We start from the raw sequence: 23,063 nt of genomic DNA, 5'->3' as shown, positions 1-23,063 counted from the left end.
GATTTTTAGTGGGGGAAACTCGGTGTTTACATAAAATCCTTTGATTTTCTTGGTAAACAAAACGAACTAGGTGGCTTAGGTTTTAAAGATGCAAATAAAATGAATCAAGCAATGATAAGAAGAATAGATTGGAGACTAGTAAGTCATCCTGATGACTTATTGGCCAAAATTCTAAAAGGAAAATACTCTAAAAAATAAGGAGCTTTATAGTCCAAAAAGAAAGAAAAAGCTTTGTGGATCTGGAACTGCATCATTCAAGGAATAGAACACATTGAGAAATATACGGGGGATACCAGGTAGGGATAAGGTATTAGCAGTTACCATTCTTCGGAGAAACAATGACATAACACTTGTGTCCGAATTGTTAAATCCTAACACAGTGAAGTAGAATCAGGCTACGTTAAATTCTTTACTTACTAACTCTATGGTGACAAAAATCTTGAACATTAACTTTACACAAACAATGAAGGGAAATTGAAATAATACAAGTTATGGTGGACTTTAAATAGAAATGGTGAATTCACTGTGAAATCTTTCTATTCTAAACTTCAAAAATCCATCCAACACAGTTTCTGTAAAATCAAAGAAAATATGGAAAACCTTGTGGGGCATGTATGCATCTCAGAGAATAAAAATTTTTGTATGGAAGTGCATTCAAGATGTCTTACCAACAAGACAAAAACTATGATCAATTTGAAACGTGGAAACCCAATATATTTTCTGTCAGAATGTTATTGAATCTATACAACATCTTTTCTTTGAGTGCTATTATGCAACAACAGTCTGGAGATTACCTCCAATTCCTACACCATAAGTATTCACTAACTCTACATCTTCTCATGATAACTCTTTTCTAAATCAGTAATGAATGGATGGAAGGAACACCAAATTCAATATCGATGACTCTGGCAGCAACAAAATGCTAGTTCATTTGATAAAAGCGATGTCTAAGAATCTTCGAGAATAAAACCAGATCATCAGAACAATTAGCTGTAGATATCTCAAGATACTATAGTTACTGTCACTTAGATAATCTTATCAATAAAAAAGGAATAAACAAGGATTAGACAGCGCCAATTATGAACAATTACAAAATAAATTGTGATGATTCTTGGATATCTTGGGACGACTCAGCGTCTACGCTTTTAATTCCTAGAATGGCTTATGATATTTTCAAGGATTTTAACGTAAACACTCTAAATAACAACGTTGTATCTCTACCAGAAAAAGGTAATCCAATGGATTAAGCAGCCATCGGATTGATAACTCAATCTGAGTTTATCTTGAATGAGACTGGATTCGAGTGATTATCATTTCATGTTTTCAGTGATCTATCTATCTTATTTCAAAAAAAAAAATTTGATCCAGGAGTACACACGGTAGAGAAACTGTTAACACTGTTCGTGAACACCGCTTTAGGGTGCAACATATTACCTGAAGGATTTCCTAGCATAAAGAGAAATTTTTTATTATAAGACCAACTGCACCATTAATTCCCAACCTCACTGCTAATAAACTCATTCAGAAGAATTTAACAAATCCAAGGTCCAATTTGTGTATAAAATCACAATTTTCTTATCAAAAATGAAACGCTTCCAAAATCCAATAGTAAGTAGTATTGCATTATTATTAAAAAAAAACACATTAACAGATAACAAAAATTGAGGGTTCAAATTGGATACTTTTATTTACAAACAAAAGAGTTACATATTTGGTTGGGACATAATCAATAGTACAGAAATAAATTTTTTATTCTCAAATAGATATATAAAACACAGAATCATTGATTTAATTGGAACTTGGTAAACCACGGCGATAACTCTGGCCTCAACGAAATAATTTTAAAGCATTTATAAGATTATTAACCTTTTCCAACCTTAACTCTTAATACAAATACCCGGCTTTTTAACTCAATATTGCATAATCAATTCCTATTGTGCTTCTAGAAACCTTGCCGATGGACTATTTTTGAGAGGAAAAATCATAGTGTTGTTGTTGTTGAGGGATCCTTGATTGTGTGTATGGACCATCCCATTCATCCATTTCCATTTCGTAAACAGAGATTAAAAATCAAAATAAAAAGTTTTTACAGAATTGCAAAATCAGAGAGACCAAGCAGCCAAGTTTTAGTTCAGTGAGCTAATAAGCCGTTCTTGACATAGTAATTGTTTTCATACCTACAAAATCTTGAACCTTAATGTGTGCCCTTTATCATTATGTGTCTTATATATTAAAATCATTCAAGCATGTCTTAGAAAATCAACACTTTACTTAGGTTCTTTAACACTACAAAAGTTGAGGTTTGGTCAAAACTTAGACACACCAAATGGCCAGTTCTTTTGACAACTCATACTTATCTTGCACCACTAGCTTCTTAAACTTAAACTCTCAAAATACATGATCCTTCTTGAGCTTGTCAAGTATGATTTTCCATTTCACTTCCTATAAATATTTATCTATATCAAATATAAAAAATATATATATTTTAAGATATCCATTTGTTGAGAAAATAATTATCATTTCAAACCGATTTTTGTTTTGAATATGAATTGTTTGAGATTAGAAAATTTACTTCTTAAAAGTGCTTACCAAAATATAAAAATTCATAATAATCTTATATGCGAAAATAATATATATACGAGAAGAAAATGAATCATATTGTACTAGAAAAAATATATGTAAAAATATATCCATTAACAAAAACGAAACTTCATATTCTGACACATTTTGTTTTTCACATATGAGATAAATTTCGAAATATGAATTAGTACTAATGCGAACTGTGAATGTATTCATATGCTAAAAGGAAATTTTCTAGGCGAAAAAAACTATTCATATGCAAATACTCAAATACAAGAAAATAAATCATGTTATAAATTTTGTATGTGTAAACTATCTTTTTAGAAAAACAAATTTTTTCTTCAACAAAAAATTTAAAGTGGTGCCACGCATGTATATACATATATAAATTTGGAGTTTTGTAATTCCTAAATTGAAAATGGCTTTAGGTTTATAAAAATATGGGTAAATATTAATTAAAAGAATTTTAATGTGTAAAAAAGAACCTATTACCTCGATTTTTTTTTTGTATATCAATAAAAAAAACATGCATGATAATAGGTGATAGAAAAATATCCAAATTCATCGACCCATGCTTAAATATTAACATATATCTACAATATCATTCAAGAAGGTGTGTTGGAGTGAATGCTCGGTTGAACCCACATATCTTGGCATGCCAAATATGTTGTAAAGTTTAGACGCCAAAACTATTTCTTGATTTAGCATACTAAGTTTAGCTTTAGTCTAGAATATATTAGGCAGTAAAGTCTCAATATTTTCCAAGTTACTCAAGAAGAATGAAAATTTGAAGATCACAAGAAGAAATTTATTTGAAGAAACTTCATCGAGGTAAGTAACGAAGATTGATCTTTCCTTTCGCACCTTTTTCATTCTATCCATTTATTTATCTATCATAGCAAAGTTTGGGGACTTTAGTAAATGATTATATTCCAATAAGATCATATCACATATTAGGTTTTGTTAAGTCTAGTGATGTTTCAGCTTCCTAAGCCCTTTCTTGTCAGGGAACTCGAAACTAAGCTTGAGCAAAAGCACAAGTGTTTTAATGAAAATCTCAAGACTTGCAAATTCATGTTTGATTTTATAAGGTTTTGTTTTTTTAGTTTATTAATATAGATTTTCACTCACTTGAGTTTTCGATCTCAAAAGTTCGAGTTTGTGAATCTATTGATTATAGAACTCAAAAAAATAAAGTTTGTAAGTCAACTATGCGTTCGCAAATATAAAAAGGTTAGTCGCGAACCCATCGTAGAAAATTTCATTTGAGATTCTTTTGACATTTGATTTTGTGAACCTAAAAGGGTGAGTTCGTGAACTTTATTAGTGAAGATAACTTCTCCCCAGATGTTACGCATTTTGATTTTGGGAACCTAAAATGGGTGAGTTCGCAAACCTAGTACAATAAAAATTCTCCTGTCATTTTGACCATCAATGATATATATTTTCCTAGGATGAAATCACACCTATATCTCACACATTATCAAATACTTATATACATAGATTGTGTTGATGTCATATTTACGAAGTTCAAAAGATAAGAGTTATACTTGGTAATTCAATATAATTCTTTGACACTTTGATCATAATGATATCACCAAGTTGAATTACTAGAGTATTATATATAGCTTCACATGTTGTGTTTTCAATATAATAGACTTGAAAGATACGTTAGGAATGGAAACAAGTCAAGTCAGTATTACTAACCTCGAGTGGAAGGTTGATGTCTTCGTTGTAGTCGTTACTTCTTCAAATTCTTTAGGTCTTCAGAGTAGTACTTGCAAGTCTCAACATTCCTAGACTTTCTAGTCTAACCTAAACAGAGTTGACTCTAGTAATTAATCAAGCGACTCTAGACGAGTTTGGATACTAAACTATGACAACCAAACTTGACATACCAACTTTTGGTGGGTTCAACCGAGCTATGATCTAATAATAACATTAAAATAAACATTTATGGAACATGCTCATTAATGCCCCAATGTTTGTAGTCATGAATATATAAGTACAATTTGACGTTTTTATGCTTATATTTCACAGACATAGTTTTTTGAACAATAAAAATTATTCTCAACCTCAAATCTACAAGACCTATGAACATCCGATGATTGAGTTGATGTTTCAAGATCTGTCAAGTATACAAGCTTGTGCTCAAAATTTCTTCTTTATGATTCATCATATACTAAAGTCGTACGACATTATCTCAAGAGATAAAATGGTAAGAATAACGAGTAAATAGGATAGTCAGTCTTCACATACCTTTTGTTGATGAAGTTCTCGTAGATGTTTCATTATTCTTTAGTCTTCGATATTCGAGGGTGTCCGGTGATTTCTAATACTCGATTATTATGCTCTAATTCTAGTCTGAAATTGACTTTAATATATTATAAATCAATATACAGTTTTGGTCATATAACATTGAGAATAAGCTTGACATACCAATACCTGTGGGTTCAAACGAGAGATGTTCTAATAAGGATCTTGATTACAAAGAGTTGATATACTTGATGTTTTGGTCTTTTCCAGTTTGGTCTTCTCTATTAATCTAAGTCTTAACATGAAACTTATAGTGGGATTTTCTGCAAAAATTCCTCAACTACCACGATCGTAGCAATGCATGGAACAACCTCTTGGAATAACCAAGGAGTTAGTGGTAGAAATATGAGTCATGCTTGTAGCATCCAAAACATGAACAAACAGACAAAACCTCCATTATTTCACCACAATACGGATCGAGACACCATCGTACTTGCGAGATATGATCAAAAAAATCAGATGCCTAATATTGTCAAGTATGCATCTTACAATCCACCACATATATGGAGAGGCCAACCAGGCGGCGGTTGCACTAGCAAATCGGGCGGCAAGCAGAAATCAACATAGATGTTTTGAAACTAAAATTTGGGAATACTTGGGCCCTGCTTTTTAAGATTATATTTAACCGAAGACTCCATGGGTTGTAATGTATGCACTTATAGTTTCTTTTTAGTTTAAATCATCCTAAAAATAAATAGTCGAAATTGATTAAGATTTGATATTCTTCTAGTAGCATAGTCATATAAATATTCATCAAATTTTATATGAATTTGCTGAGAGAAAGGATATCTAAATTAGTTTAAAGATAATTACTTAATATAGTGAATGACTGAATTCATGTTCTTACATAAAATTTATATAGCTAGATGGAATGGACCGGTAGGAATTCGGCCTGGGTCAAATGACCAAAAGAATCTTTTAATGTGGAGAGACCTTACTACCCTTTTGTAACCGTTCTCCCACCACAATCTGGGTCAAATGGACGAGATCCAGCTCATTCTTATGCTGACCATCATATCCCTGAAACAATTTTAAAGTTCTCTCTAACATTGCTCATTCTTTTCTTAGGGTATCGAGAGACTCATTCACCACTGCACTCAACACCACCATTTAACCAGTCACCACCACCACTACCACCACCTACTTTAACTCTTGTTCAATCACCATCGCTACCACCTTTATTAACTCTTTTCTCATATCACACCACCTTCACCAACTCTCCACCCCATTACAATCACCACCGCCTTCACCAACTCTCCACCCGATTACAACCACCACCGCCTTCACCATCTTCTGTCATGGTTACCACCGTGACTAACTTCATCGGAGTTTATAACATCACCACGGATGACATTAGTTTTATTAGCCAACACCACCAATATTTAGACTTAATTTTATTTTAAGATCCAAAAACATTTTCCGTACTTTGTATGATCACAGATTTATCAAAGTCTAAATTGGATGCATTTATGCACTTGCATAATTCACTACATCTTTGAACATTAATACCACCAGCACTAGTCACATCATTTCTTCTAAATAAGTACAGCAAGACAATTCAATTAGAAACATTTAACCCAACCCAAAACAGGATGAAACCAATATCATCCCTATCTAAAAAAAAATGAAATCAATTTCATCATATTTTAAACATAGATGAAACCAATATCAACCCAATCTAAAACAAGATGAAATCAGTTTCATCCTGGCTTAAATATGGATGAATCCAACATCAGCCCAATATAAACACGATGAAACCAATTTCATCCTATATTAAACATAGATGAAACCAATATCAACCCAATTTAAAACAAGCTGAAACCAGTTTCATCCTGGCTTAAATATGGATGAATCCACCAGCCCAATCTAAACAGGATGAAACCAATTTCATCCTGGCCTAAACATGATGAAACCGATTTCATCACGGCTTAAACGTGATGAATCATCTGAATTTATCTTGTTTTATCACCTACAACCCTTCACAACCACCACCACCACCAACATTAATCAAGTAATCTCATGTAATAAACTAACTCAACATCACAGATCGATCAAGCTTAACAGAAAAAAAATAAAAACAGATCGACCAAGTACAAAAATGAATAACTATCAAAACAAAAACAAAAAAAAGATCTAGGTTAAGAATGAGAAGCACCAATTGCGAAAAAAATAAATAAAAACAGATTAATCAAATTTGAAGATTAATTGATTAATTTGTATTGATTGATTGAGCTGATTGTGCGAATGGTGCCCCAAATTTAAAAATTTCCAAACTATTCCGAGAAAGAAATACGGAGGGGACGATGGATAAGTAATGAAAAGGAAATCTAGGGGAAGTGGGGAACTAGGAAGTCTTATTTTAGTCAAGCAATCAATTTTTAATTGAAAGTTACCTGTCGTCTCGAGTGTCGATATATATTCACTCTATAAACAGTCCACATATCTATACTCGACGTACATTCTCTATAAACAGTCCACGTATCTATTGAAAGGGGTAACTCTGTCGGTGTGCATTAATGAATCAGCAGTGGGGCCCGCGTCAAAAGAATTAAAATAAATCAGATTTAAAAGATAAAACCTTCGGTGATATATCTGATGGTATTAAGGGCTCCGCAAATATTTAAAAAAGATAAGACTATATTGGTATGTTCCAGTTAATTAATAAAAAGAATTCTGGGTGAAATATCCAAAATGGATATTTGAACAATATCTTTTTGATTCATGTCCATATGAACAGTATCAAAATGTACAAATCTGTTTCACCCAGCAATTATTGATTTTGGTATTTTTAACCAATTTTGTGTAAAACAATCAAATTGTAAGAAAAAAAATTGGGCCCTAACAATGTGAGGCTCTAGGAAATAGCCTAGTTGACCTGGTCTATAAGACAACTATGATATTCGCATAATCAGTAGTTTCACAAGACTTGATTTTATCACAGGGAAAACAAACATGGTTTTCTAGTAATTCTACTTGGGTTCCCAAAATATGATATCTTCTTGGTCACCAACCAAACCAAGATATTTGAGTCTTCTTTCCTGGTGGTATTCAAGCTCGTCTAATTCCAATTCTCTGTTTCTGATGACTTCCTCGATCTGTTGTAAAATCTTCTTCTCCGCAAGTCTTATTCCCACTGCTGCTTTAAGTCTTGGTATTAGGAAATAATATATGAGTCTATATTTAGGAGATATGCACATTAAGTTGTGAGAGTTATATTAGGAAAGTGTCTATGTTTAGAGTTTGATCTTAGTTAGGTAAGTACCTTGAGTGGTCGTCAAGTTTGTGAACAATATAAATAGGCTATTAAGCCATGAAAATTAATACACCGAATTATTATCAATGTAGTCTATTTCTTCCGCGCGTTTATGCTCTCCTCTCTCTTGCTCGATCCTTAACATGGTATCAGAGCGAGGTGAGAGGTAGAGAGAGGAGAGGAAGATAGAGTTAGAGAAGATTTTTCACTGTTTTCGTTTTAGAGTGTATGAGAAGGTCGCAGTTAAAAAAAAAAAAAAAAAAATGTATGAAGTTTGATGATAAGAAGAAGGTGTAGTAGTAGTCTTGTGCTGCTGCTGCCGAGGAGTTTGTCCAGCTGTTTTAGGGTTCATTCTCTAAGGTTGTGACTTAAGTTCAAAGATAAGATGGAGATACCTGCTAATATGGATGGTCGTGAAATTCAGGTTCGAGGCAGCTGTCATTGTTTGTGAAACTAGGCTTCTTTTGAAACTATTCTTGTGAGCAGTTGAAGACAGAAGGTTATCGATTCACAGTGTTGTTTCTCTGTGGGTTCGAAGCAGACGAAGAAGATGGTGGCTACAGATACAACAAGTTTCGAACATGGTTCGACGGATGCGTGATTGTCAAGATGATGCTGTGTGGTTAAGAGAGAGTTTTGTTCGAGCAAAACAAGAAAAGTGCTGATCTGATGATGCTCGGTGATTATGCTATGTGAATGGTTGAATGGTGTTTCTGGAAAGACAGAGACGTACTGCTGCAGGATCTCTGATATTGTTGATGAATCTCATGGTGCTGTGTCGTCGTTGATTGATAGAAGAGCTTGGCAGAAAAGAATTGCTTGCTGCCAATGTTGAGAAGAAAACTTCGGATGGTCTGGTGCTGATAATCAAGGTCGATGCGATGAGAGTAGATGCTGCTGATGGACACCGGAGATGGAGCTATATGTTGTTGCTGAGGTGACAGCTCAAGAAGATGAGACAAGTCTCTGTTGTGCGATGGTTAAGAAGGTACTCGAGCAGGGAACTGAGGTGACAAGCCGTGGAGTCTGCTGCCGTAATGGGTTGTTGCTGACGATTCCACAATCATGAAGAGATGACAGAAGAATTGGTTTGTTTATAAAAGTTTTTAGCTGAAGGAATATATTGATACTGCTGTGTTCGAAGTTTAGAGAGCTGTTGACAGATATGATGATGATTCGTGACTGAAGTTGGAGCTCGAGAAGTCGTGGTGATCACGATGGTTGCTGCCATTAACACCAGTTATGAAGAAATAGAGCTCGAGTCTGTCGTGGCAGAAAAGATATGAGACTGTTGCGAATCAAGTTAGAAGAGGTACAGTACTAAGATGAAGAAAAGAGTTTGAAGAGGTGCTGCTGACTTCAATTGAGATAAGTTAGCTACATTGATTCAACTGAATTTGGGATCAGAATTCAGTGTTGGTGATGAACGTGAGAAGAGGATTACGTTGCTGCCATTGCAGTTGACTGAGAGAGATAGTGGTGCAGTCGGAGATCGACGTTAGGGTTTCACAACCCTAAGTTCAGGTGAGAAAAAAAAAAGAAAAAAAGGAAAGTGTTATTGAAAGTTTGTAACAGTTTAGATGTTACAAAGAAGTATTGTTACGGATGAAGAGTAGTGTGACTAATGGAAGTCACAATACACAATAGTTGCAGAATGGTTGTTACAGAAGAGTTGCATCAGTTGCAGAAGCGTGAGAGAAGAAAGCTGGTGACAGTAGTGTGCGTAATAAAAGTTGGAAGAAGTGAAGTGTGGTTGAAGAGTTTGTGGCAGAAACTTAGAGATCCTACAAAGTGTGGCAGACTTTGTAAAGACGACAAGATTGTGAGAGAATCTTGAAGAACAAAGAAGTGTGAAGGTTTCGCAAAAATAGCGTGACTGGAACAAGAGAAGAAGAAACAACATTCATGTTGTGAAGAAAAAAAAAAAAGAAAAAAAACAATCACCAAGAGGTGATGAGAAAAAGAACAACAATAGTAGGTTAAAATCCTATGAGTTGTCGAGAGAGTACACAAAGTATTCTATCGAAGAAACCAAAAAAAAAAACAAGAGTACAAGAAGTATTCTACCGAAGAAATGAAGGGGACCGTAATGTCCTTAAACTACAAAGAGGACCGAAAGATGTCCCTAAACTACGAAGAGGACCGTAATGTCCTTAAACTTCCGAAGAGGACCGAAAGATGTCCTTAAACTACGAAGAGGACCGAAATGTCCCTAAACTACAACAATGGAACCTGTATGTTCTAAAACTACTATTGGGACCGAAATGTCCTTAAACTACGAAGATGGGACCGTAATGTCCTTAAACTACGAAGGGGACCGAAATGTTCTTAAACTACGAAGAGGACCGAAACGTCCTTAAACTATGATCTGAAGATTTTTTTTTCGCAAAAGCGTTGGAAGAAAAAAAAAAAAACGAAGTTAAATTTCTTTGGTCCAAGATGGGCATTCGTGATCTACATGCTCCATCTTGAGGGAGGGTGTTAGGAAATAATATATGAGAGTCTATATTTAGGGGATATGCATATTAAGTTGTGAGAGTTATATTAGGAAAATGTCTATGTTTAGAGTTTGATCTTAGTTAGGTAAGTACCTTGAGTGGTCGTCAAGTTTATGAACAATATAAATAGGCTATTAAGTCATGAAAATTAATACACCGAATTATTATCAATGTAGTCTATTTCTTCCGCGCGTTTATGCTCTCCTCTCTTATTGCTCGATCCTTAACACTTGGACTCAAATTCCCTCCTTCCAGTAGCTTCTCATCCTGCAAAACCATACTTGTCAAGTTAGTTTAGTTCAAAGTCCCAAAACTCTATAAGAATCTAAGCATGTCTTCATTTCTCGAAAAAAGAAAACTTAAAGCAATGTTAGTCAAAGTATGTGAATGATATCTATGGACATGGAACTATCAAACAAAAGTGAAGGTCGCGTTACCTCTTTGATCGTGGATGCATATTTGGAAAGCGTTGTTTTACAGGTTTCTCTCAAAACATGACATATTAGCTCTTCATTGGTAGGGCTAATGGGAAATCCAGGGCGACTCCATACAGAGTTCCTAAATACAGATTCCAAGAAGAATGCATCCTGACCACCAAGAGCTACCAAACGTAGGTAATGAAGCATTGCTGGTGGGAAGGAGCTGGCATAAGACGATATCAAAGTATGCAGTTTCACCCGCAATACCATTAGACTCAGCAATATCCATTTTGTCACTAAGAATTGGATCCGAGTCAGAAATCCATAGCGTAAGAGTATATGCATAGCGATCTGGCCTTTACTCGACAAAGCCATAATCCAATGTCAACTCAGTCTTACCGTTCCCTGCATATTAAGTCCGTATTTTACATGTCTAAATTGTTTAAATAGCTCACTGATTTACAACAATAAGTAAACTGTCAGTTAGATTGTCGGGTATAATGAGAAAATTCACATGCTCATCAGACTTTAGAGAAACATGAGTGCTCAAAGAAAAAAAGACATCCCTAAAGAAGATAACTCCTCCTTTGATTTTCCAAGCAACATTCTCTGTAGTTATGCTAGAACCGTGGTTGATCTTGTAAAACAAAAAAATGTTAGTCATTGAAATTGTCAAAGTACATGAACCTTGCTTGTTCAGATATGATTTAAGAATACGAATCTTATATCTTGATACAATTAAATTAACATTTTTGAAAACCATGTGCAGAACTTGAAGCACATTTCATTAGGTTTGCACTTAGTGTCTGGTTTACAAATTTTACAAAAAATGGCGGCGTGGTTGCTGAGGGATGAGTTGAAAATGCTGCTAGTTGTGCAACCTTGTTTGGGTATAGGATCTGATTTTGCAGAGACTTGAGAAAAGGCTCAGTACTTGGAAAAGAGGGTATTTTGTTAGTTAATTGAAGACTAATTAATTATTTCCTAAGTTAGCCGTGATTATTTTTAGGAATTATAGGGGTTTCCTAAATCGACTAGGATTCTTGGTGGTCAAGTTTGTAATCTATATAAATAGGTAATTAGGCCTTGTAGAATGTGTGTGGAGAAATTGTGAGCGAATACAATTCTAGAGAGAAAAAAGAGTTCTTTCTTGTATAACTTTTTAGGGTAAAAAGTTAGGTGAAAATGCGAGGGTCTAACAACCTCACCCAATATTTCGATTAGCAATCTGTATGGACTAACTCTAATATACTTTTAAGAGAATCAACTAGACAGTCAGACCCAATCTTAATAAAAAGTATATCAAGGAGTTAATATCTCTATCTCTTGATTTAAATCTTACTCAAGCAATCTGCGAGTCTCGATTAAATACAAGAGAGATAAACTTGGATGGTACCGAAGACCAATATCCAAGGTTCAATCAATATCCAATCAACAACCAAAGGTTGAATTTCACGATTGATCGATACAACGCACAACCTGTGATATTTCAATTATATAACAAAATATAATGCGGAATAGAAATAACACAGACACCAGAAATTTTATTAACGAGGAAACCGCAAATGCAGAAAAACCCCGGGACCTAGTCCAGATTGAACACCACACTGTATTAAGCCGCTACAGACACTAGCCTACTACAAACTAACTTTGGTCTGGACTGTAGTTGAACCCTAATCAATCTCACACTGATTCAAGGTACAGTTGCGCTCCTTACGTCTCTGATCCCAGCAGGATACTACACACTTGATTCCCTTAGCTGATCTCACCCACAACCAAGAGTTGCTACGACCCAAAGTCGAAGACTTTAGTAAACAAATTTGTATCACACAGAAAAGTCTACAAGGATAGATAAATCTGTCTCCCACAGATAAACCTAAAAGTTTTGTTCTGTCTTTTGATAAAAATCAAGGTGAACAAGAACCAATTGATAAACCATACTTATATTCCCGAAGAACAACCTAGTATTATCAATCACCTTACAATAACCTAAATCGTATGGTAGCGAAACTAGATATTGTGGAATCACAAACGATGAGACGAAGATGTTTGTGATTTCTTTTTATCTTGCCCTATCGGAGATATAATCTCAAGTCAATTATTCAATTGAACTCGTACGATAGAAAATGGCAAGATCAGTTCGCTCAACTACAAGAGAAGTAGTTTCGTCTGGCTTCACAATCCCAATGAAGTCTTTCAGTCGTGAATCGACAGGGTCTCGAGAAGAAACCTACGATTTAAGGAGAATCGACTCTAGCAAACCAACTAGTATCACACAGGAGGTGTTGGGATTAATTTTGCACAGTTGCTAGATGTCTCCTTATATAGTTTTCAAATCAGGGTTTGCAATCTAGGTTACCTTGGTAACAAAGCATTCAATAATCAGTGTTAGATGAAAAACCTGATTTATCAAGCTAATATCTTTCAACCGTTAGATCGAAACTTAGCTTGTCACACACAAATGAAATGTATTCATTTAGGTTTGAGTAACCGTACCTAAACGTGTACATTGGTTGATTCACAAATGGTTGACCAATCGTATGAGTGCTTTCGTATTAACCGTATTCATATTTCTCATAACTAGTTCAAATGACTCATAAGAACTAGTTCAAGAGTTGTTCAATTACTTAGGTTTTTATACATAGACACAATTGAAACAAAATCGGTTTGATTCATTTGAATCAATTCATGAACAATATACCCACGGTTTGCAAAGATTGCATTCCTTATAATTTATTGTTTTAAGTCCATGAACTACCGATTTGAGAAATAACTAGCTTGCATACGCGTATGGGTATGTGTACCTTAGCTACCGGATTTTGAGTTGGTTTTAGTTTCCAAACTCAGCAGACTTTTTCGGGTGAAAAAGTTACGCCAGTACGCGTACCTAAGGTCACTGGTTTTTGAGTTCGTAAACTTCAAACTTAGCAGAATTTCACGGACGTAAATTTCCACCAGTACGAGTACAGGTACGCGTACCCAACCTGTCTCCTTCACCAATATCTCATGCACACATATGCACGCACTTGGTTTTAGGCACATGGATTTATACACTAATGTGCGAACACCATAGGTGGTTACATATTCTCAACTCTAAATTTCAGTCGTTGAAACATTATTCTATAATGTTATAACAGTCGTTAGACATAAATAATCGACTATCATCATCAAAGCTATTTTCAAGATTGAAACGTCATCATGACTTTCGTCACGGGTAAAGATGAAGATGGTTAAAGCAAAAGCTTACCAACATGTATTTCGAGAAAAAGATAGGCGAGTAAACTCGGCTCGAAATAGCAAATATGTATGTATGAAAACTATCATACTTATACAACTTTTGTCTCAAGAGTAGGAGATAGAGTAGATAGAATTTTGAGTGACAAGATGAGTTCAAGTCTCCACATACCTTTTGGTCGGATGAAGTTCCATTGGTTCCTTGAGTAGTTCTTCGTCTTTGCAAGATAATTTCCATGGATTCTGGAGCTAAACTATCCTTCACTTTCCTAGACCGAGACTTAGTCAAAAGTATACTAGAAATCAAGACATATAGTTTTGATCACTAATATTGACAAACATGCTTGAGATAGCAACGCATGCGAGTTCGACCGAGCAATGCTCTAACAATCTCCCCCTTTGTCAATTTTAGTGACGAAAATATCAATACATATGGATTACAAAATAAATAAAACTTTGTAGCTTCTCTTCCACATGCTTGATTCCTTGGTGCTTCAACATTACTTGAAAACTTCGTCTTTTCCAAGTACTCCCATGATTCCATAGATGTTCAATTCAGCATCATAGTTGTTGAAGTTCCGTAGCCATAACAATGAGAAAACAAAAGCTCTCGACCATTGTTATACAGAGTCATATTATTATTATACAACATCAAAGTTCTCATATCACAACTTCGACAACAATACTATGGTGATATGTATCACTCCCCTTAGTCAATACTTTCGTCTGAACGTGAAAACCACTCCCCCTTACATAATGACCCGTAAAGCACGTAAATCATATGTATTTGTAGTGTGAACTACACATTAATTCTCCCCCTTTTTGTCAATAAAATTGGCGAAGGTACGAAAACGGGATCCTAATGAAATTTCCACGAAGACGCTTCAAGACCAAAGAAAAGTACATATCAACTTATTTAGATGCAATCATAAAGCCGAAGCTAAATGCATTCATCAAGGAGTATATAAACATACGAGATAACCCCTAAATAATTCCACAGCCGCACTCCCCATAAAGATATGGAAATTAAGTGCAATTTCAAAAGAAATCTCCCCCATTTTATGTCATTCCCAAGAGAACAACAAGAGCGACCTTTCTTTTTCAAGAAAAGAAGGATTTTATTGGACATCAAAAACCATAAAAATGATTTTCTATATCCAAAATTCTCAATTAAACTAACCACAAGAGAACTCATGATTAATTTAATCGGAATACACAACCAAAATAACCATAAACGAATCTATGATTAATCTAGTTGGAAATGCTCGACATAAGAGAGCTTACGGAGCTACGACTAAGTTCACCATAAAAGAATGGTTAACTCAATCGTCTTATGCTCAACACAGGAAAAACTTATGGAGCATTGCAGTATACACATAAAATATGGATCAGAATGATCAATATTGTGGCATATACAAGGATTCATTCTATTTTCCATCACTATTTGCACAATGACATACAATAAACATAATCCTTGTAAACAAAAGATTTTAACATATTTTCCATCAATAAATGACATAATAGGCTTAACTTTTGTTTGTCAAAAGTTCATCAATCTTGTATCAATACTCGCATATCGACATATAAAAGAGATAACTTTTGACATCATATGGGACAATAATAGTTCACGGATGAAAACACACATATCCCATAACATATTGTAATATATAAAACCATAAAGATTAATACTGCAAAAATCATCTTCCAAACAATTTTTAGAATTTAAATAAATAAATCTAAAAACAAGAAGATGAAAACGTTGGACATAGCTATGTGTACTCACAATAATGGCTATTCCAAACTCTAGTTATTCTTCTAAACTAAACAATAAAAAAAAAGATTTACTAGACATATAATTCAGTTTTCTTTGATTATTTCATACCTTTGAAAAGGTCCATCAAAATAGGAATCACTGATATCCTTGATTTCCTTGACTCTAGAGACGCCATGTTCATGAGTTAGAACATTAGTTTTTCGGTCAACGATGCGAGCAAGATGCCTGGCTTTGACGCAATCAAGGATGACCTTCTTCTGGTTTTTGATCAAGATGTTTTGATTCTCAAGGATTTTCGCTTGTCCATCAATGAGTTGGTTTATCTGCAATTGAAAGTTAGCAAGCTCGTTCTTAACCTCAATCTGGGAGAAGATTAAATCCTTGACAGATTCTCTTATCCAAGAGTTATACTCTTTTCTTTCAAGCATCTTTTTCAAAATCAGATGTTGAGTTGAATCACATCCTTTGAAGTCTTCTTCCATCTCAATGTTTACTTCTTTTTGAGGTTCAACAGAGGTTCCCATAAACAACTTTTTCTGGGAACAGGGTAAACACATATAAGGTATATATATGTTGTCAATCAAGGAAGACACTCTTGATATAAACCCTAGATTTCCTTAGAGAAGACTTGGACGTTCGTGGACCTGGAGAATATATTAGAAACAAGAAGGACCCAAAAGGAAATACAAGTTGTTTCTCAAAATGTCTCTTTTAAACAAGGCTCAATATCGGAAAAGTTAGATAGAGCAAAAGATATACATTAGATACAGAGAAAGTAGCAGAAAAACTCAACTTGTAAAACAAACATCAACAAAATGGATGATAATCGTCCTTAAGACTTGAGCATCTCATAAACAGACATCCTTGTGACTCTCAAGTTAGATACAAGGATGTGAATACCTATAGTTAGGTAACAGGATGAGACATAATCTCACCATGAGTGTTTAGAGATATAGGGATATCATCAGTCAGTCTGTTTTTTGTATTCTTTTTCTCTTTTTGACTATTTTTAACTCCGTAGGAGTTTCTTACAGTCCTTTGAGAGAATCCATTAAATGGAACCTTTTGATGACTAAGTCTAGGACCTCTAGAGATTGGTTCTAGAGAATTAACTGAGATAGCTCTCCACCTTCTAGAATTAGATCTACCAGTTTTATTCTCATAGACACTAGGAAGCTGTGTTTTTGTGATGTTGTTTGCACCATGAGTAAAAACACGATTCCGGTAAAGATTTTGAAAAGAGTGATCTTTAAAAATCTTTTTATGAGAATTCTGGTTATCTGTGGGAGTGAGTTCCATTGTTGATGCCTCCAGATGATTAACTCGGTTGACGGTAAATAGAAGAAGATTTTGAAGATCGGATATATGTTTCTTCCTAGCAAGACAATGTTTAGCACTATGATTCCTTTTCCCACATAAGGAACAATTTCGTGGAAGAGAATTGTTGAAGGATATCTGATTCAAACCCATGTCCCATTTGAAAGTTTGCCATTTATTTTTTGCAGGGATTTCCTTTGGAGAGTTTTTCTTCATGTCGGGTAACTCAGCAGGTGACACAGAAGAATTTATCATTACAGTGTTTTCCTTAGTTAAGGAGACAAACTGTTTTTGGGCTAAGTGAAGAGATGCAGCAATATTCTCTGTTTCAACACGAAGTTTGTTCAGATCAGGGAAGTGTGTCTCAATCAAATATTTTTCTGTAATTGTTCCCTCTCTAACAAATTCTCAAGGATACTAATCTTTTCTTGTTGTAGCATATTCTCCTGAGTGAGTTTTTTAATATTGTAAGAAAATGACTCAATAATCTTATAGAGTTCACATTCTCGACTAAGAGACTTCTCAAATTCATCCAAGAGTTGAGAATGATTATGAAAATCAATTGTCTCAATTGGATTTTCTTTCGTTCTGGTGATATTCCTTTCTTCCTCTGATCTAAGCCAGGCTTCTCTTCATATGTCCATGCAAATACATCTTGATACTCTTTGAGTAGGTCGACCAGCTTCGAGCGTTTCGCTGAGCATAAAGTTGAGCTGATCAGGATGGGTCGTGGAGATTCCTCGCTCCCAATATTGGCAGTATCGAGTTCGTCCGTGGTCGAATTGGTCCCGTCCTGCAGCTGCTGAGGTGCGTCCGGAACTTCCTCCTGGTTGTTGTGAAAACATTCTGCTGGGCGGAGATACTGGGTCGTAGTCTCCCCTGCTAATTGCTAACAGTGGCGGCGATACGTGATATTTCCTTTTATGTCATGACCTGCGGAGGGAGCGCGTCCTCGTTTGGTGCGGGCGCAGGTTATTCCTTGGCTTGGCAGAGGAAGACTGGCGACTTTCCTTTCAGAGATGGTGGGGGGCGTACTTCTCCGTGGAGCGATGTCGACTTATCGCTTTCCTTGAGCGACGTCTATTTCGGCAGCAGGAAGTTGTGAACTCTGTCCGTCGTGTCTCGTGAACCCTTCTTTGGTTCAAACGTCTCTACGCAATAGATCGACGCGTAGAAAGATAATGATGCAGAGATACGAACAACTTCCCCGTTCAACACAATTTTTAGGCACTGGTGGTATGTTGAAGGAATGATTTTGTGGTCGTGTAGCCACGATCTTCCTAATATCATGTGGTAATCTGGTTCTTTCTCGATCACTTCGAATTTCACATTGGATCGGATTGGTCCTACTGTCAGCTCCAAGTTGATGTACCCGTACGTACTGGTTTGGTTACCTTCGAAATCTGTCACCGTAGTAGATTGTCGTACGACTTCGCCAGGCCGCACTCCGTCAGCCTTGAGCGTTCCAAGAGTGATGACATTGGAGGATGCTCCAGTGTCGATGAGTGCCCTTCGGAACTCCGTGTTCCTGACGAGAGCCGTGAAGTGTAGGGCTCGGTTCGGACCTTCTTCTACGATCATGTCGTCATCAGTGGACACAATATTGTTTATGGATATCTCTGGTGTCCTCGAATTCCCCACGTGTGAAGGAACCAGAGACGCATTCAATGCTATCTGATTGATAGCGGAGAATGTCTCTACCCGCTGATCCTTGGAGAGGTGCAGCAGTTCGCATAAGTTCTCCACCATTGAGGTTGCTTCCTGGTCGACTGGCTTCCAGTTAGTGACAAAACGATTGATTTGAGAATGTTCGTTTGGGATACTAGTCCCCGGTCCTTGATCTTCTGGGAAGCGTGAGTCACTTAATTCCGATGTCAAACTGATGAGGAAGTCAAGTATATTGTTGATTGCTTCCTTCATCAGGTCCATGTTCTTGGTATGGATCTCCTGAGCTCGTGCCAGATCGACTAGTCTTGGGATTTTTACGTTGGTTGCACCATTAGCTGGAGTGGAAAGATCGTCATTCGCCTGAGTGGGATTTGAGTTTGTAGAGACAGTCCGAAAACCGACCATCTTCTGAAATCTAGAATAGAGAATGAAATCTAGGATCTGATATTGCAACCGAAAGATTAATCTCCCACTGTGGTCGCCAATTGTTTATGGGTGAAAATCGTTTCTGCAGATTTTGGTAGGTGAGTGAGAAACAAATCTAAACCCTAAACAAATGTACTGCACGGGAGTACTTTAGATTCGAGAGATCAATCTGTACAACTCCGGCCTAAACCAAGAAATGGACGTTCCAGATTTACTTAGGTCACAAAGAGGAGGAGAAGGGCTGGTTTAGGGAGGGAAGAAAAGAGAGTGTTGAGACCAGAAAAGTTCTGGAAGAGTAGTACTTGACTTGGATCGGAAGGTGAAAGCTTTTGGGAAAGCTAGCAAAGTTGCCTTTCTGAGTATTGTATTTCTCCTGACCCAAAACTTGTTGTCTTGGTGGAAATAGGTAAGACCTATTTATACAAGTCTACGTGAAACGTACTCTGGCCTCGTAAGAAAAAGAAACAGATGAGTTAAATGGGAAGAGGTGGTAACGCCTGGTATTGATGGAATGTGATGGAATTGATGTTCCATAATGAAAGAGCGTTTCACCATTACTTCCTGCATTTACTGACCGTTTTATTCTTAATACACTGTCTTGAAACGGGCATTTGTGTATGCCGCACGCTGTAAACCGCCAAACCAAAACCCTAAAGAGCATCCCCCAGTTTGTGACATGTATTGATGTCTCGAGTGTTTTCGTGGAAAACGTGTAGCATGTCGCTGGTGTTTGATAAGTTGATCTTGAGAGATGTGCCGGCTCAGTGGCGACCTTCGACGGTCGGGATTTTGCATCTTGAGAGGAATCGTGGCCTTTGATGTAGGCGCGACATGCCAAAGTGCAAGGGTCGCATGGCATGTGCCAATGGCTTGTGTGGAATGCCTTGGCTGTAGGTTGCGCATCGGGTGCAGGTGGCGATGCCAAAATGCAAGTATTGCATGGCATGTGCCAATGGCGCGTGTGGCGGCTTGGCCCTAGGTTTGCACGGCTTGACATGCTAGGTCGCAAGCGTCGCTTGGCATGTGCCAATGGCGCGTGTGGCGGCTTGGCCATAGGTTTGCACGTATTGGCATGTTAGGTCGCAAGCGTCGCTTGACATGTGCCAATGGCGCGTGTGGGGGATTGGCCCTAGGTTTGCACGGCTAGGCATGCTAGGTCGCAAGCGTCGCTTGGCATGTGCCAATGGCGCGTGTGGCAGCTTGGCCCTAGGTTTGCACGGCTAGGCATGCTAGGTCGCAAGTGTCGCTTGGCATGTGTCAATGGTGCGTGTGGCGCAATGATTGTGCAGCTCGAATTTGGCACGGTTGCCGTGAAGCGCAATGATTATGCGGCTTGGTTTTGGCATGGTTGCCATGATGCGAAGCGATTGTGCGGCTTTGGTTTTGGCATAGTTACCATGATGCGCAGCAATTGTGCGGCTTTGGTTTTGGCATAGTTGCCATGATGCGCAGTAATTGTGCGGCTTTGGTTTTGGCATAGTTGCCATGATGCGCAGCGATTGTGCGGCTTAGGGTTTTGTGTGTCGAAACCCTAGTTTAACATTTGAAAAAAGATACTCTGGTAATTTTTTACATAAGTGCATTAAATGTTCTAATAAATGTGTTTAGCGTCACAGGTGACGTCATGCTATGCGTAAGGTTTTACGATTTTACCCCTTGTCTAAAAACCACCATCAACAAAATGGTTGAATGTTATATTACTGTCTGAGAAATTTTCAGTGTTACTTTTTTCTCTGTTGGATGATGTTTGCAATAACTCGATATTTGCAGCTGTCTCACCAATTACATTGACATCGAAGCCACTAATTATCATTTAGGTAAATGATATTGAATTTTAAATTTAAAAACAATCATGATCCGAGACAGACCAGGTCCATTGATACGTCTTTCCCATGGGAAGGAAGATACTAAACCTAAGAAATTCCATTGATCCGTCTTTCCCATAGGAAGGACTAAACCTGTAACTAATCTTCTCTTGACTAAATATTGATTTATTTGCTATGCTTCTCCACTCATATCATTTTTTCTTCTTGGCTGCATCATCTTGTTAGTAACTTTGTACATTGATTGCATTGGGCAAGTGCCTAAGCCTGCGAATACAAAGAAGATAAAGCTAAAAATTAAACTAAAACCTTGCCTTTCACCACAGCATATATAGAGAAATATCCGATGAACATACCTACAAATGCGCTTCACCCCGGGAAGGTTTTTGAAACTTCACTTGCGAGCCTTAGACACGCCTATAACTGCATTTCATTTAACCTCAGAAAGGTTTTTGAATCTTCACCTGAGAGCCTTAATACCCGAGAACTATATGCCCCCTTGGGACACGTTGCACTCAAATGTGCATGTTATATGGTAACAGATAAGGAAAATGGTGAACAGTAGAACTTGTAGGCAGCAAGATTACATGTTAAAGACATCAAGAAGCAACATGCAGTTAAATGTATTAGCACAACAGAGGATATCAACCTTGGCATTCTTCAGATATTATCTCCTTGATTGCAAATTTGATTTTCAAGGATAAGGAACATACACAAATTAAAGATTTATTCAATGGAAATTCTGTACGAGGAACACGGATTTAAGTTACAAAAGCATATATTCCTTCACTCGATATCGAAAGAGTATAGGTAAATTCAAACTATCTGGCAGAAAAGAAATCAAATCTTTAATATTCGTCTCACCTTGACAAAAGCAAAGCTATTACAGGCAGGCGCAGTACCTATGCAAAGAAGATCTGATTTTAGTTGAAATTCATGAACAATGATACCAAAAAAGACATGGTAAATGAAAGAAGTGTGACTAATATTAGTATTATAACATCTCTCCAAACTGTTCAACTGTATTAGTTAAATGAAGAATCTCTTTTATGCACAGCATACTGCGTATTTAGAAGATAAGGGGTCAGAAAACCTTACATAAAGAGCACCTTTAACTGCTGCACAACGGAAAAAAGCTTGTGGTAGTTCGCCCTGGCCGTAGATTGGATAAATCATTGCTCCAAGTGCATTAGGAAACCTAAAACGAATGTTCGATGTTCATGGAAAACAGACGAGGTTTGATAATGTAAATCACCAAGGCCAAATAGATGATAGGATGCAACATGATCAACCTAAAGTTGGAGAAGAAGCTCTGAGTTTGGATGCCATAATCCAGAATCGAAGAGAAGCAGGAGCCTTTGTAAAAACATCTGCCGGTTGATGATAGGATGTCAAACGGCCAATAGTGACCAATTTTCAAATGAAGGGAATGTCCAAAGCAACTGTTACTATATTAGTTGGTTTCTAAGTTGATTCAACTGTCAACTGTTACTATATGACCACTAGTCAAGTTTGTAAAACAAGGAACTGTTTGAGAATTCACTGCAAAGCAGCTGGAACACCAACTTTAGCCTGTTCGTCCAACTCTCGAACCCATTCAGGAACCACTATTAGGGAAAGAAACACAGAATCTAATTCAGTACATTATTAAACAAGAAACTTCATATTGTATTTGGATCCATGCATAAACATACGGCATGTGGTTGAAAATTTAAACCTTGATGGTAGAAAGAATAAAATATGTTTTTTTAAGAT

The 23,063-nt window shown here is 36.6% G+C and overlaps 1 pseudogene; it reads right to left on the bottom strand.

The window, feature by feature from the left end:
- Nucleotides 1-7,865: 7,865 nt before the first annotated feature.
- LOC113296500 lies at nucleotides 7,866-17,373 on the bottom strand (annotated as a pseudogene).
- Between the last annotated feature and the right edge of the window lie 5,690 nt (nucleotides 17,374-23,063).

This window comes from Papaver somniferum, chromosome 7 (assembly GCF_003573695.1).
Source record: "Papaver somniferum cultivar HN1 chromosome 7, ASM357369v1, whole genome shotgun sequence".
Classification (NCBI taxonomy): Eukaryota; Viridiplantae; Streptophyta; class Magnoliopsida; order Ranunculales; family Papaveraceae; genus Papaver; species Papaver somniferum.
This window is presented reverse-complemented; position numbering and strand designations above follow the sequence as displayed.